The sequence below is a fragment of the Propithecus coquereli genome, unplaced genomic scaffold, assembly GCF_000956105.1.
Source record: "Propithecus coquereli isolate 6110/MARCELLA unplaced genomic scaffold, Pcoq_1.0 Scaffold104, whole genome shotgun sequence".
Taxonomy (NCBI): domain Eukaryota; kingdom Metazoa; phylum Chordata; class Mammalia; order Primates; family Indriidae; genus Propithecus; species Propithecus coquereli.
In genome coordinates this window covers 1,534,577-1,550,003 of record NW_012134303.1, presented here as the reverse complement: position 1 = coordinate 1,550,003, position 15,427 = coordinate 1,534,577, and positions in this window count along the sequence as shown.

The following is a 15,427-nucleotide window of genomic DNA, read 5'->3' as shown; positions in this document are numbered from 1 at the left end:
AAACGTCTGTGATTTCTTTCCCTTTGTTCCACTGGACTTAGAGCACTCCCATTCATGCAGAAACTGCTTTGGGAGCCATCTGGTGCTCTAGCCACTCTGTCATTACCAGACAGAGGAGAGAAATGATGCTGAGTGTTTCTGGTTCTTCAGATCTTGGGCTTCGAATTCCCACTCCACTGATCTGCTGTTTCCCTTGCTATGCCCCCATGGATGGAGTTGAAAGGATGAAGGGAGAAGCAAACGAACATTTTTGAGATATCAGGCACCATATCAGATTATATATATATATATTTATATGTGAGCTGTGAGACATTTTATATAGAGGGAAACTGAGGATCAGACCAGAGCATCTGTTCAGTATTCAAATAAAATTCTCTAGTGAATCAAACCTGGTGTCAGATATTGGTGGGCCAAAAATTAGGAAGACATAGTCCCTGCCCCCAAGGAACTCAGTCTTGTGCTCCTGTGATACTCTGAATATATCTATCACAGAGCTTACCACATTATGTTGTTAGTGTTTATTATCTGTCTTCCCAGATAGATGGTAATTTCCTTAAAAGGGGGACTATTTCATGTTCAACATTACATTCCTCATACTTAGCATAGGCTTTGGTATATCATAGGCATTTAACTGCTATGGGGCATGGAGTAATTGTGCCTGACTGGGCATTGGGAACCAGTGAAGAGTTTTCAGAAGGGCAGTGGTTTTCGCTGGAGGTAGGTAACAGCTCGCCAGTTGGATTGGAGGCATGACAGATGGAGGCAAGCAGAGAGGAGATTGGCAGAGTCCATGCTGGAGAGGATGAAGGCCAGAACTAGGGCAGTGACAGTGAGTATGGAGAGAAGACAGGTTGGAGAGTTATTGAGGATGTGAATTGGCAGGATTTGGGAATTTCTTAGGTGTGGAGAATGAAAAGTTCCAGGCTTGGGTGATGGTGGTACCACCAACAGATTCAGAGTAAAGAGGAGAAGCAGATGGGGGTGGGGAACATGAGTTCAATTTTGGACATGCTGAGGTTCGAGGTTGAAGTGTCTGTTCAGGAGGTGTGATCTGTCAGGATGTGTGAAACCAAAACTCAGGAGAGAGGTTAGTAGTGAAGATCTGGGCGTCATGAGTATGTTGGTGGAGCTTAAAAGCTTGCCAGTGGATGCCATCACTCAGGGGCAGGACATTCAGTGAAACAGGAAGTGGGCTAAGTATGGAACCCTGAGGAACCCTGATGCTTACAGAGTAGTTGAAGAATGAGAAGCCCATGAAAGAGATAGAAAAGGAATAGCCAGGGAGATTGGGAGAAAACCAGCAGAGTGTGGTGCCACAGCAGGCAAGGGAGGAAAGAGTTCAGGAGTAGGGGAATGGGAGTGGTTGACACTTTAGGGGCAGCAGGTAGGGAGGTGATGGTAGAAATAGTTCCCTGTGGCTGGAGTGTGGGGCGTCATGGAGGAGTGGCAGGAGATGAGCCCAGAAAGGCTAGTTGGGCCCTTATCCAAAAGGGCCTTGGTCACCAGGCTAAGGAGTTAAGGCTTTTTTCTGTAGGAAAGGTAGGGAGTCATCAAGGGGTTTCAAATAGGAGTGACCTGGTCAGATCAAGATATTTTAGAAAGACCAGGCTGAGGCAGCATGAAGGATACTGTGGAGGAATGGGACCATTGGCACGGCTCACTGGCATGACGTAAAGTGGCTCTTGGGCTGTGAAGGAAGGGACAATCTAAGTAGGTAAAATCAGCAGGCCTTGAAAACAGAAGCTAACACTCATTGAGCACTTCCCATGTGCCAGGCACTATTCTGAGTGCTTATGTGAATGATCTTAACTTAATCTTCACAACCAACCTGAGGTAGATAATAATCATTAACGTCATTTTATGCCTGAAGAAACGGGAACAGAGAGCTATAGCAATTTGCTAAACAGAGCAAGTGTCAGAGCCTAGATTCAAACTCATGTGGTTTGGCTCTAACCCACACTCTTAACTTCTGTATTGTTTTGCTTTGATCAGATATAGGGAGTGAGGGGGTGTCAGGTAAGAGTAGGTTCAGCTGTGAGTTAACAGCCATCCAAAATAAGTGGGCTTACTGTCCCATCATCTCCACTGTGTGACACTTGTGCTCAGGGTACAAGATAGAACTCCATCCATCACATTCATGTTCCAAGCAGCAAAATGCTGGGTCGGGGGAAGGAGACAACAGACATTGGGCAACAACTAGCAGTCACTGCTATAAGAGAAATTTTAGGACTCTTAACATTTGCGTGGAGAATGGTATTGCCACCATTTGAAGTAGAGACTACAGGAAACCTGTTAGACCTTTATTGTATGATTGTTCTCCTAGCATCTTTCCCTTCCCCTGGAAACAAAACCCTCTGCATTTTTGGTGTGCTGCTCCTCTCTTGTCCAGCCATGCAGTTCTAGTGGGGGCTTCCAATCATAGTACCTGTCTCCCTGGCCATGGTTGATTTGGTTAGTTGAGGTGTAGGCATTTGATCTAGGTCAGGACAATCAGAATTTTTCTCCTCAATTTCTTTTCCAAACTTAATTGGGGAAGGGGGGGAATATCGTGTCCCACTTTTGTGGCACAGCTAGGAGATGTGTGGCCAGAAACTGCTGATAGCCCTTTTATAGCCACAAAGAGGAAACTTGTTTAAGGGAATGCAGTCAGTTTGCAGGATGAGCAATTGAGAGATTCCTGTCATTGTTGAAGTCTCTGGTCTTACTTGTCCTTGAGGCCCACCCACCTGTGATTATGTGAGACTTCCAATAAATTTTTTCTTTTGCCTAAGTTAAAGTTGTTTCTGTTACTTGCAGTCAATAAAGTCCTGATTCAGTCTGTGCTTGAAAAGGTAATTCTAGAATCTGTAGATTTGTATAGGGTCTGTGTGTGTGCTGGGGAGGAGTCATAGTAAATAGTTACCAGAAGCAGGGAGACAATTTATATGACTGTTTTGATAGTCTACTTGAAAAACAATGAGAATCTGAGCTAAGGCAGTGTCTATGGGCACCGTAGATCTTGGCCAGGCTTGCCATGCCCAGCCTTTTCTAGACTTTGAACCAGCTGCCCACATCTATAGGCTGGTCTCTTTACATGGTTGTAACTGGTCACTATTCACTATGAGCATATTTTTCTCTATGTCCTTGGGCATAGTTATGCTGGCTGCCTAAATAGTCATATCTGCTAATTCTAATATATCGGTCTTCTTGGGGTCAGTCTTCATTGATTGCCTTTTTCCTTAGATATGGGTCACATTTTCCCACTTCCCATATGTCCAGTCATTTTGACTTGTCTCCTGAACATTGTAGTTGACATATTCCATTATATTCCTCTGAAAAATACTGGATTTTTTTTGTTTTAGCAGGCAGTTAACTTGACTGAATTCAAACTCCATACTCAGTCTCCCTTGTGATAGGCAGCAAATGAAGCCTCTATTCATTTCTTTTAGTCTTATCTAGGCTGTTTGGAGACTGCCTCATGCATGTATAATTCAGAAGTTGGCCAGAGATTTCAGCAGAGTTTATACCCAGGATTTAGGACCCCACCTATCAGGCTCTCTCCATTCCAAAATTTTACCCTCACTCTTTCCAGCTGCTGTGGAAACCCTGAACTCTGTCCTCTGGTCTCAAGCCAGTAAAGTTCAGTTTTAGCCACCCATCAGGGCACCAACTGGACCTACTCTGTGGGCTAAAAGCCCTAAAAATGGGAATCTCATTTAGTTCTGATCCCTTCCTTTAAGTGTAGATTCTCTTCCATTTTCTGCCTGCTGTGGGTTGTCAATACTTGCTCGTAGTTGTTTTTAATATTTTATCCAGAGTATATAGTTATATCTGAAGGAGGGTGGGTTTGATAGGAGTTACTTGGTCATTTACTGGAAGCCAGAACCTGTCTGTTCATTATTCTGTTCATATACTCAGTGGCGTATGTAGCAAGAATGTTCTGGTGGCACAGTAAGAAATTGTACGTGCGATCTGCATGTTAGATCCAGATGATGTAGCTTGATAAAGGAAGTTTTTATAATCACATGGCTAAATGTGATGATGTTTCAGGATGACATGTTTGGAGGTTTCCCATGAACTGAAATAACCTCACCCTAGACAGGCAGAATCCCACCACCACCAACCTGAGTGCCTCTCCCCATGAGGAGCTTCGTTTATTAAATATCTTCTATCCTGACATTGCCAGAGGGATCACCTCTGCTTTAAAAACAAAAAGTAGTATTTGAGTTTATTATAGTAAACTCTAATTTCTGTACAGTCTACAGATCAGAATGACAGGCCAAGACCTCTGTCCAGTCCTCTGCCAGACCTAGTATCTAGGATGACGAGGACTGGGTAAATTGAAAAGCTTCTTAGGAGGTTGAATGGTTAGGGGTTGGTGACAAAGTGTATGTGGGGGAATAAGAGGGCAGAGTTAAGGATGACTTCCAAGTTTCTGCCTTGGGCATCTAGATGGATGGTAAATAGATGCCAGGAAAGAAAGAAATCAAGTGTAAGGGAGAAGATGAATTCAGCTTTGGCCATGTTTGAAGTACCTATGGGACATCCAGGCAGAGCACATAGGAGTCTGGAGGACTGGAGAGAAGTCTGGGATGGAGATATATGTTGAGGAATGACCAGTAGATAAGTGATAGATGAGGCTATAGACATAGATGATATAACCAGATAGTATATGCAGAGTAAGAAGAGAACCAATAGCAAAGTCTAGTAGTCAAGGGCAGAGTATAAGAAATGAGTCACTTTAGGAGACTGAGAAGCAGCCAGGAAAGTGAAAGGCAAACCAGGAAAGGTAGTGTACAGAAGCCAGGGGAGGAGAGTTTCAGGAAGAAGTTAGTGGTCAATAGAGTCCAATGCAGAAAAAGCAAGTACTAAAAAGCATCTGTTGGATTTAACAACTAAGAGTTCTGTCTTTACCTCAGAGATTGTAATTTCAGTGGAGTGATGGGGAATGATACCAGATTGCAGTGGTTTGAGGAGTATTTGGGGGTGGTAGATTGTAACATGCGGTTCCCATTAACCATTTCTCCCAGTAACCAAGCCCCTGTTGTAGTCTTCTACTCTTGAATCTGGCAGGCCATGTAAATAAGTTTATCTGAAAGAATGCAGGGAAATGATGCTGCTTAACTTCCAAGGGTAGATTGTAAGAAGCCTACAACTGTTGCCTTGGTCTTGAGCCTTCAGCAACCATGTAAAAAGTCTGACCACCCTGCCAGAGAGACCAGATGAAGAGGTCCTGAGACGACATGGGAGAGAGAGCAACCCAGCTGAACCCAGCTTTCCAGTTATGCCCACCAAGGTGCCAGGTATGAAGGAAGCCATCTTGAACCCTCCAGACCAACTTATCCAACCAGCTGGATACCACTGAGTGACCCCAGTAGATGCCATATGGAGCAGAAGAATTGTCCAGTGAGCCATACCTAAATTCCTCACCCATACAATCATGAGTATAATGAAATGATTATCGTTTTAAGCTCTAAGTTTTGGGGTGGTTTGTTACACAGCAGTGTATAACCAGAACATTGAGTATTGAAGTAGTGGACACTATAAATGCATGTTATGCTTCGAATACGTTTGGAAAGGGAAAGAAACGATGGTAGTGGGAGAGTCACATAGGACTGAGGGATTTTTATAAAGATGATAGAGACTTGGGAATGCGTATATGCTGACACTGAAGAGATAGGAGAAAGAGAAGGTCAAAGATGGAGAAGAGAAAGGAGATGGCTGATGTATGAGGTTTTTAAGAAGGGAAGGGATGAGATGCAGAATTCTGGTAGAAGGACTGATCTTGGATGAAAGGATAGTGGGACTCTTCAGCCTCTAAAATAAGAGGTGGATTTTCAAAAATGTCAAGCCTTCTCCATGTACTAGAGTTGAGAGAATTTGTGAAGGTTAGTTGGACAATAATAGATCTCCCAAGGATTGGTTGACTGACGCCCTTTCTCTGGATTACATACTTAACCCAGGCCAGACTGTGACTGGAATCCACACCCTTGGGCTAGAATCCAAGTTACTTTCTGCTAAAGCTATACATGCACCTTAAAACCATAATTCCACAGAGTGAGCTGGTCTGGGCTCAGTGGGCTCTCAAAATAATAGAGTTTAATTCTATTGCCTCTGGGATAATTACCCAGAAATTCTCTCCAAGAAAAAGAGCTGTTGGCCTTACAACTCTGCCTGTCTCTGTCCCTCTTCAAGCAGAAAGTAAGTATTGGATCTGTACTCCCAGGAGGATGTGTGGTGGGTTGGGTTAGTGGTGGATGGCTGGTTTGCACCATGAAGTCACTTTGATTTCACCTTTGACAGCTGCAGACTTCCACATGCTGGTAAGGAAAAGCTAAATCAAGGAAAGTGGAAATGTAATCCAATCCAACAATAAATCATTTTTAAAAACTTTCTATTATGGAAAATTGCAAATATACACAAAATTAGACTAGTAAAATGAACCCCCATATACCCATTATCCAGCTTCAACAATTAGCAATTTATGCCCATCATTTAAACAGCACAAACATGTGCATGGGTATATGTGTGTGTGTAGTTACATATGGTCGATTCTCACTATTTATCGATTTTATATTTGCAAATTCGCCTACTTGCTAAAATTTATCTGTAACACGAGATCAAAACTTGCAGTGCTTTCATGGTCACTTGTGGACCTGCACAGAGTGGCAAAAAAATTGAGTTGCTGGGCACTCGATGTTCCCAGCTGAGATTAGATAAGACGATGTTCTGCTTTCTTGTTTCAGCTCTTATCCTGTGAACAAGTGTCCTTCTCAGGTTTTATCTAGTACAACATTTTTGTGGCTTTTCTTGGTGATTTCACTGTTTAATGTGGCCCCAAATCATGGTGCTGAACTGCGGTCTAGTGTTCCAAAGTGCCAGAAGGCAGTGATGTGCCCTATGGAGAAAATACATGTGTTAGATAGGCTTCATTCAGGCATCAGTTATAACGCTGTCTGTTGCGAGTTCAATGTTAATAAAACAATAATACAGTACATCCAGAAAAAGGAATAGGAAATTTGCTGATCTATATGTGCTAACATTACATCTTTAGTATGTGATCAAGCTATGGAATAGATAGAAAAGCAGCTAAATCTGTTGATTCATAAGATGATGACTGATTAAAAACAGTATTGTTGTGAGGTTGAAAACCAAAGAAACTTATTGTCATGTTACCTAGGATCAGGAAAATGTTAAACCTTTCTCGGCTAGTGTTTTATTATAAAGAAGTACTACATATAATCTATTATTTTAAGGAATATATATTAAATAAAGGGTCTTTTAGGCAGAAACACACATAAAACAAGGTTATGTACTGATCATTTTAAAGAAATGTGACTAGAGTGTTAAAGGAACCTTACCCTGTATTTCCACTAGGAGCAGTGGCTCAGTATTTGCTAAATCATTGCCCAAGGTGACTTTATAGGACATAACTACCACAAATAATAAGAATCAACTGTATATACACATACTCCCAAAGTATTGGAGTACTTTAATGCAAATTGCAGACATCCTAACATTTTATCTGTAAGTATTTCAATATGTATCTCCAACAAAGGGGTTCTCAAAGTGTGATCTGGGGACACCTGAGACTGGGACCCTTTTATGGTGTCTAAGAAATCCTCCTTTTTCCAACTACGTATCTCCATGAGGTTGGCTTTTCTTTATATACTTCAACGAAAACAGCATATTCTAACATTAAATGCAGAAGCAAATATGAGAATCTAGCTGTCTTGTATTAAGACATTTAAGAGATTTGTGAAAATGTAAAACATTTCTAAATTTTTATTGAAAATGCAGTTATTTTAATACAATTTTATTTATGATAACTCTAGTGGGTTTATTATTTTAAAGCATTCACAAATATTTTTTAAAATTTCAGTTTTGATTTCTAATACAGTCAATGCTGATAGATCTGTAACCTACATAAGCAAAAGCTCTTTAGGATCTAAAAATATTAATATTTTTGCCAGGTGCATATAATTTTTATTTTTAAATATATTAAATAACTGTCAGCATTTTAAAAAGAAGGATTAATGTACTTCCTTTCAGTGCACCTGTTTGTAAAACTTGTCAAAAGGAAGATGAATTTTTAAACTACCCCAGCTATGCATGGAAAACAACTAACACAGAAAGAACAATTCTAGTAATGAAATTCACCAAGGCTACTTTCTGAAATTCTGGACTCTCACACTAGCTTTTTAAAAAAATTATTTTTAAATAATTATAGATTCACAGAAAGTTGGAAAAGTTCCATGTACCTGTCACCAAGCTTCCCCCAGTGGTGGTACCTTACATAACTATAGTATAGTATCAAATCCAGGAAATTTGTATTGGTAACTAGAATCTCGACCTTATTGTTTTCACCATTTTTACATGCATTCACGTGTGTGGGTGTGTAGTTTTATGTGGTTTATCCCATGTATAAATTTGTGTAACTACCACCACAGTCAAGGTATAAAACTGTTTAGTCACCTCCCTTGTACTTCTCCTTTAATATTCATGCCCACCCTGCCCCATCCTTGTACCCTGGCAATGATTAATCTGTTCTTGATCTCTAAAATTTTATAATTTTGAGAATGGGATGTAAATGGAATCCTACACTATGTAATTTTTTGGAATGGACTTTTTTCACTAAGTGTAATGATCTTGAAGTCCATCTGAATGGTTGTGTATATTGATAGTTTGTTCCTTTTTATTGCTGAGTAGTAGTCCATTGGGTGGATGTACCAGATATTGTTTATCCAATCACTAATTGAGTGGTTTCCTGGTTTTGATATTACAAATAAAGCTGGCATGAATATTTGCATACAGGTTTTCGTGTAAACATAAGTTTTCATTTCTCTGGGATAAATGCCTAAGAGTGTACTTGTGGGGTCATATGATAGGTACATGTTTAGTTTTCTAAGAAACTGCCAGAATGATTTCCAGAGCCTTGCTGTTTTATATTCCTAACAGCATTGTATGGAAGATCCATTTTCTAACATCTTTGCTAAAATTTGATATGACTATTTTTTATTTTAGGCATTCTAATGTGCATATAATGATAGCTTATTGTAGTTTTAATTTGCATTTCCTTAATAACTAATGATGTTGAACATCTTTTCATATTCTTCTTTGCCATCTGTATATTATTTTTGGTGAAATTCTGTTCATGTCTTTTGCTTATCTTCTAATTGGATTTTTTTTTACTATTGAATTCTAAGAGTTCTTTATATATTCTATATATCAATCCTTTGTTGGATATGTGGTTCATAAATATTTTCTTAGAGTTGGTGACTTGTTTTTTTTGTCCTCTTAACAGGGGATTTTATAGCACAAGAATTTTTAATTTTGGTGAAGTCTAATAATTTTTTTCCTTTTATTGATATCATATCTTTTGGTTTCTTATCTAAGAATTTTTTTGGCAAGACCTAGGTCCCAAAGATTTTCACTTACATTTTCTTTTCTTTTTTTGTTTTTTTTTGAGACAGAGTCTCACTCTGTTACCTGGGCTAGAGTGCCGTGGCGTCAGCCTAGCTCACAGCAACCTCAAACTCCTGGGCTCAAGCAATCCTTCTGCCTCAGCCTCCCGAGTAGCTGGGACTACAGGCGTGCACCACCATGCCTGGCTAATTTTTTCTATATATTTTTAGTTGTCCAGCCAATTTCTTTCTATTTTTAGTAGAGACGGGGGTCTCACTCTTGCTCAGGCTGGTCTTGAACTCCTGACCTTGAGCGATCCTCCCGCCTGGGCCTCCCAGAGCACTAGGATTACAGGCGTGAACCACCGCGCCCAGCCTACATTTTCTTTTAAAAGTTTCATAGTTTTACATTTTACATTTAAATCCATGATCCATTTTGAGTTAATTTTTGTAGATGATGTGAGGTTTAGGTTGAATTTCTTTTCTTTTTTTTTTTTTTTTGCCTATCAATGTTCATTTGTTCCAGCACCATTTCTTGAAAAAGCTATCCTTCCATTGAATTTTTTTGCACCTTTGTCAAAAATCAATTGGGCATATTTTTGTTGGTCTGTTTCTGGGTTGTCTGTTCATTTCCTCTGATCCATGTCTGTCATTCCTCTAATATCACATTGTCTCAATTTTCTGTAGCTATGTATGGTAAGTCTTATCATCCAATAGAGTGATTCCCCCCAGTTTCTTCTTTTTCAAAATTATTTTAGCTATTATAATTCCATTGCTTTTCCTCATAGATTTTAGAATAAGCTTATCTGTATATATGAAAAATCTTGCTGAGATATTGATAGTAATTATGTTAAACCTATAGGTGACTTTAGGGAGAATTGACATCTTTACTGTATTGAGTCTTCCTATCAATGAACACTGTGTGTCTCTCCATTTTTTTCAGATTGCTTGCTTCATTTTATCAGTGTTTTACAGAAAGGGGTGTATTTATGAAATGATAAGACTATTAAACTCTCGGTGGCTTCATCCCAGCAGAGAGCAGGAATGCTCCTTGCTGTGTGAACTCTGTAGCCTCAGTTTCCTCATTCGTGGTGACAGCTCCCTCATAAGATCTTTCTGAAGATTTGAAGAGACACCATAGGTGTGAGTACTAAGTCCAACATGTTTATTGTACTTTCCTCCTTAACTTTCCACTCTTTACTTTTTGGGCCTCTTGAGTTCTCATCTGTGAACCTACATGTGGTAATAGTAGGACTGACTTCCAAGGGGTTGTTGTGAGGAATGGGTGTGAGAATTCAAGTGAAGCACCAAGGAGACTACCTGACACAGAGTAGGGGCACCATAAGCAGTGGCTCTTATTAATATTACTATATGAATGTAGTGAGGTAAAACTATAGTTTCTTCCTTTCACTGAGAGAAACAGTTGATAGAAATCAAAGAGCTAGTCCAAAGAGCCACCAACATAAGACAGGTAGCAGGATCTTGCTGAAGGTTTGGGACAGTGGGGAGAATTCATTCCAGCACAGCAGACAACACGAAAGAGAATCTCAGAACTGTGTGCCTGTTATGCCCCAACTTTTATAGAAAAAGAACACAAATATATATGTTTGTGTTTGTATAAAAGCAGATTTGGAAGAACACACACCAGACTGGACTGTGGGGAGCTGAGGAACTTTCACTTTTACTTTTGCCTCTTCTGTGTTTGAAAGCTGTTTCTTTTTAATTGAGTATGTGCTACACTAAACAATGTTAAAAGAAATTATTTCTTAAAAAGGTCAGCCAATAAAAAATTAACCAATCAGCAACTTACACCAAAGAATATCAGGACAATTTCTCTTAAATTTCTCTTCCATTCAGCTGCCTGCCTGGTATTTGGGCTCCCTCACCTCCTTGGTGAGGTGAGGAGCTTCCATTCTCCAAAGTTTCTGAGTTATCCTTATGCAGAGAATTTGAGCTACTACTCTTCCTTTCGACCCAGGCCATCTCAGCTGGGTCTAGAGAGCCTCACTCATCTCCCCAACTAAGCAAGTATCCCTGCAGGTGTGTTCCTAACACAAAGACAATTCCTGCTCTGAGAAGAATTATTTGGTTAGCACATAAAGGGATTATTCTCCCCTGCCCCCTTCACATGGGAGAGAGTAGCTCAAGTCTACTGACTTTAATTAAATTCTCTGTGAAGAGACTAGGAAGGAGGGTTTAGGTAATCCACCCACAAGGATGCTCAAAGAGTTTGAAGAGAAGTGTTTGGTGCAGTTATGATGGTATTCTATGGCACAGCACTTACAGTGCACCAGGCACTCTTTTAAAGACTTTGCAAATGTTCGTTTACTTAATTCTTGCCACGGTCCTATGAGAGACTTCTTGTTATTATCTCCATTTTACTGATAAAGAAGCTGAAGCACAGCAAGATTAACTACCTTGCCCTAGTTCACACAGGTAGTGAGGAAAGGGCCCCAGAAGTTCAGGAATGCCCAAATCATATTCCTCTTCTCCTAATCCGAGCACCCAACCCCTCCACAGGCAACCTGACTGGCCACCTTTATACAAAGTACAGTATTCAGATTGGAATCTAAATATAGCTTCTTGAAGAGCGGAGCCAGTGCCTGACTCCCAAAAGCTGGATTAAGGAGCATGGTTTAGTTGGTACAGTAGAGCAAAATGTCCTGCGTGTTGAAACTAAATTTGTGGTTATCTTCCTCTTCATCAAGAAGTCATTGAGAGTTGTTATATCCCCCATAAAAGGAGGATTTAGGATAGCCAAATAAAAAAGGGGGTGATGGAGTCTCATCACAGAAAAAGAGAGTGCAATTAGTCTTTTTGTAGTTGAGTACCTCAAGATGTGGTATTCCGCCAGGATGAAGGTAAAGTGGTTGGGGATGTGGATCTGAAGGTTTGCAGAAGCCTGTATCCATCTTGAGACTCAATTTGCCATTGGTCTTCAGCCAGAAAAGTGTCTGCATCTGCTGAGAAGAAAAAGTCTTGCTGTGATCAGTAATTGCCCCAGTTGTCAAACGTGCACCAGGTCCAGAGAGCTCAGTTCTGCTCAGTGTTTTGGAGGCAAACCTTCCCAGGCAGTTTGCTTCACTGTGGTTAGAACCTCTTCCATTTCTATACTTCAGAAATGACGCCTGAGAATTTTCAGGTCACCATGATACATGTTTCCCCAGCATCACCCTCTGCACACTGAAGAAATAGGGAATCAGCAGACATCTAATAGAGAGGGACAGGGGCTGGGAGTTCTTTCTGCATTTCAGCTGTTTCCAGCTGGTGGGGAAGTACTCAAGTACCTGTGGTCAGGCAGATTAGTCATACTTCAAGTCAGGGATGGAAGAGAATGGACTCTCCTATACCAGTTAGCAGTAGTCCAGGCAAGAGGCTGTTGTGGCTTGCACGAGGCTGGTGGCAAGGGAGATGGAAAGAGATGGATAGATGCAAGAAATATTTTGGAGGTAGAATGATAGGATTTGCTGACATGGATGGTGAAGGAGAGTTTGGAGATAACACTCATCTTAAGATTTGGTTGAGGGCCAGGCGCGGTGGCTCACGCCTGTAATCCTAGCTCTCTGGGAGGCTGAGGCGGGCGGATTGTTTGAGCTCAGGAGTTCGAAACCAGCCTGAAGAGCGAGACCCCGTCTCTACTAAAAATAGAAAGAAATTAATTGGACAACTAAAAATACGTAGAAAAAATTAGCTGGGCATCGTGGCGCATGCCTATAGTCCCAGCTACCCGGGAGGCTGAGGCAGAAGGATTGCTTGAGCCCAGGAGCTTGAGGTTGCTGTGAGCTAGGATGATGCCACGGCACTCTAGCCTGGGCAACACAGTGAGACTCTGTCTCAAAAAAAAAAAAAAGTTTGACTGGGGCGGTGGCTCACGCCTGTAATCCTAGCACTCTGGGAGGCCAAGGTGGGTGGATCACTCAAGGTCAGGTGTTCGAGACCAGCCTGAGCAAGAGTGAGACCCCGTCTCTACTAAAAATAGAAAGAAATTATTTGGACAACTAAAAATCTATATGGAAAAAATTAGCCGGGCATGGTGGCGCATGTCTGTAGTCCCAGCTACTCGGGAGGCTGAGGCAGTAGGATCGCTTGAGCCCAGGAGCTTGAGGTTGCTGTGAGCTAGGCTGACGCCCTGGCACTCTAGCCCAGGCAAAAGAATGAGACTCTGACTCAAAAAAAAAAAAAAAAAAGATTTGGTTGAACAGCTGGTAAATGATAGTGCCATTCACTGAAAGGAAACCAAAGGAGGAAGAGATTTTCAAGAGCTGTTTTGACTCTGTTCAGTTTGAGTTGCTTACTATAATTCCAAGTGAACATGTTGAGTAGACAATGGGTTGTATGAGTCTGGAGTTCATGGAAGAGGTCAGAGTTGAATATGTAAATTTGGGAAATGATATGAAATACTATGGAAAATGGATAATAAAACATGTAGAACTGAACGATCATGAAAAATCTGCTTTTCATCCAAGCTTGTTGAATGCAACTCTAGCAGAACTCAAAGGCAAATTTAATGCCAAAGTGCATATATTTAAGTGAAAAAAGACTAAAAATATATGCAGTAAATGTTCAATATGATAATTTAGGTAAGGTAGAAGGAGAAGCTAATTAGAAATTAATGAAATGGAAAACAAATAATAGAAAAATGAACTAAACCAAAAATAAATTTGTGTGAAAGACTGATAAAAAATAATCTAGAAAAATTGACCCAGAATAAAAAGAGGCACACAAATAAAAAATATTTAGGATATGCGCTAAGTGCCACTGAATTGTACACTTTAAAATGGCTAAAATGGTTAATTTTGTGTTGTGTGACTTTTACCCCAATAAAAAATTTTGGAATAAAGAAGGAGAGATATAACTATGGATAGAATACAGAATCATACTGTTTAATACAATATCTAATAATGGCTTTAAAATACTCTATCAAAGTGTGAGGGATTATAGATGAGATAAGTTATGTAAAATGTTGATAATTCTTGAAGCTGTGTGATAAGTATCTGGACGTTCGTTATACCATCCTCTATACTTTTGTGTGTTTGAAAAGTTCCATTAAAAACGTTTAAAAAACCCTCCAAATCATTTGAAAACTTAAGTAATTTGAGAAGTTTCTTAGAGCTGAATTGACCTTTAAATATTAAAGTATCTAGTAGTTCAGAGTTAAAGAGTATCTCAGGCAAGTTAAGAGATGGGGAAGGGCCCTGAAAGTGAGTCAGAGCTACCAAAGTAGTTGCGCCACGGGGCCACCTCCTCCTCAGCTCCAGTTCCTGTGGAACGTAGTCCTTGATCCAGCAGCTCCACTTCTAGGAATATATCCTCAGGAAATAATTGTTCACATGTGCAAACCTATATAAGGATGCTCTTCTTAGTGGGTTTATAATGGTGAAACAATGTAAACAAGGTAATGACCAACTCCAAGGAGGCTTGTTTAGTAAATCACGGTTACAAGCAAATGATCGGATATAATGCAGTTATGAAAAATAATCTATTTAAACACCTTGGACCTCAGTTTCCTCATATTTAAATGGAGAAAACCAAAGAAACACAGAAAAAAAGAAGTTGTACTCCTCAACTAGCTTTATGAGGCTAGCAAATCTTCGATACCAAAATCTGACAAGGACATTACGAAGAAAGGAAAATTACAGGCAAACATCTCTTATGAATATATATATATACACACACACATATATATGTAAATCCTAAACAAAATGTTAGTATGTTGAATCCAGCAATATATAAGTAACAATTGTAATAAATCAGGAGCCAATTGGGTTTATTCCAGGAATGCCTGGTTGGTTTATTATTAGAAAACCAGACAATGTAATTTAGTTAGCATATTAACAAAGAGGGATAAAAGTATGTGATAGTCTTAATAGATACAGAAAAGGCATTTGATAAAATTGAACACCCACTGATGATTTTAAAAACTTACAGTATATTAGGAATGGAAGGAAACATCTTTAAATTGATATATGGTACTTACCAAAAACCTCAGCTAGCATCATATTCAATGTTGAATTGTTAAAAGTGGTTCTCTTGAGTTCAGGAGT